The sequence below is a fragment of the Lissotriton helveticus genome, chromosome 2_1 (genome assembly GCF_964261635.1).
Source record: "Lissotriton helveticus chromosome 2_1, aLisHel1.1, whole genome shotgun sequence".
In the NCBI taxonomy this organism is placed as follows: domain Eukaryota; kingdom Metazoa; phylum Chordata; class Amphibia; order Caudata; family Salamandridae; genus Lissotriton; species Lissotriton helveticus.
Genome location: NC_136059.1, coordinates 1,828,992,529 through 1,828,993,648, shown reverse-complemented (window position 1 = coordinate 1,828,993,648; position 1,120 = coordinate 1,828,992,529).

Sequence of the window (1,120 nt, the reverse complement as noted above, 5' to 3'; positions counted from 1 at the left end):
GACAGAGCCCGGGGTGGGGAGGCCGCCATCCCTGAGCCCTCAGGGTCCCCGGATGGAGCTCCTGAACACAGACAAGCAAGGGGAGGCTCCCCGGGCACAACGGAACCCCTTCCCGGGCCCTTGGCAGTGCGGCAGGCTGGGAGACAGGGCCCAGGGCCGGAGCACCCGACCCGGGGCCCGGACCGGCCCCTGGACCCAGCCGGGGCTCCCAAGCCCGGAGGCGCATGGGACGCCTCCCCGGACCCATGGAGCCCGTCCTGGGCATTGAGCCATGCCGTTGGCCTGGAGATGGGTGCCCCGGACGCCCGGGGAGGTCTGTCCGGGACACATGGAGCCCGTCCTGGGCATTGAGCCATGCCGTTGGCCTGGAGAAGGGAGCCCAAGGACGCCCGGGGGAGGACTGCCCGCTACCCGTGGAGCCCTTCCCGGGTACTTTGCAATGCCGTTGGCCTCCTGGAGATGGGTGCCCCGAACGCCCGGGGCGGGCTGCCCGGGACCCATGGAGCCCGTCCTGGCCACTTTTACATGCCGTCGGCCTGGAGGTGGGTGCCCTGGACGCCCGGGGGAGGCATGCCCGGGACCCGTGGAGCCCTTCCCGGGTACTTTGCCAATGCCGTTGGCCTCATGGAGATGGGTGCCCCAGACGCCCTGGGGGAGGTCTGCCTGGGACCCATGGAGCCCGTTCTGGGTACTTTGCCAATGCCGTTGGCCTCATGGAGATGGGTGCCCCAGACGCCCGGAGAGGTCTGGCCGGGACCCATGGAGCCCGTCCTGGGTACTTTGCCATGCCGTTGGCCTCCTGGAGATGGGTGTCCCGGACGCCCGGGGGAGGACTGTCCCGGACTCATGGAGCCCGTCCTGGGCACTTTGACATGCCGTCGGCCTGGAGGAGGGTGCCCCGGACGCCCGGGGGAGGCCTGTCCGGGACCCGTGGAGCCCTTCCCGGGTACTTTGCCAATGCCGTTGGCCTCATGGAGATGGGTGCCCCGGACGCCCGGGGGGAGGACTGCCCAGTACCCGTGGAGCCCTTTCCGGGTACTTTGCAACGCCGTTGGCCTCCTGGAGATGGGTGCCCCGAACGCCCGGGGGAGGGCTGCCCGGGGCCCGTGGAGCACGTCCT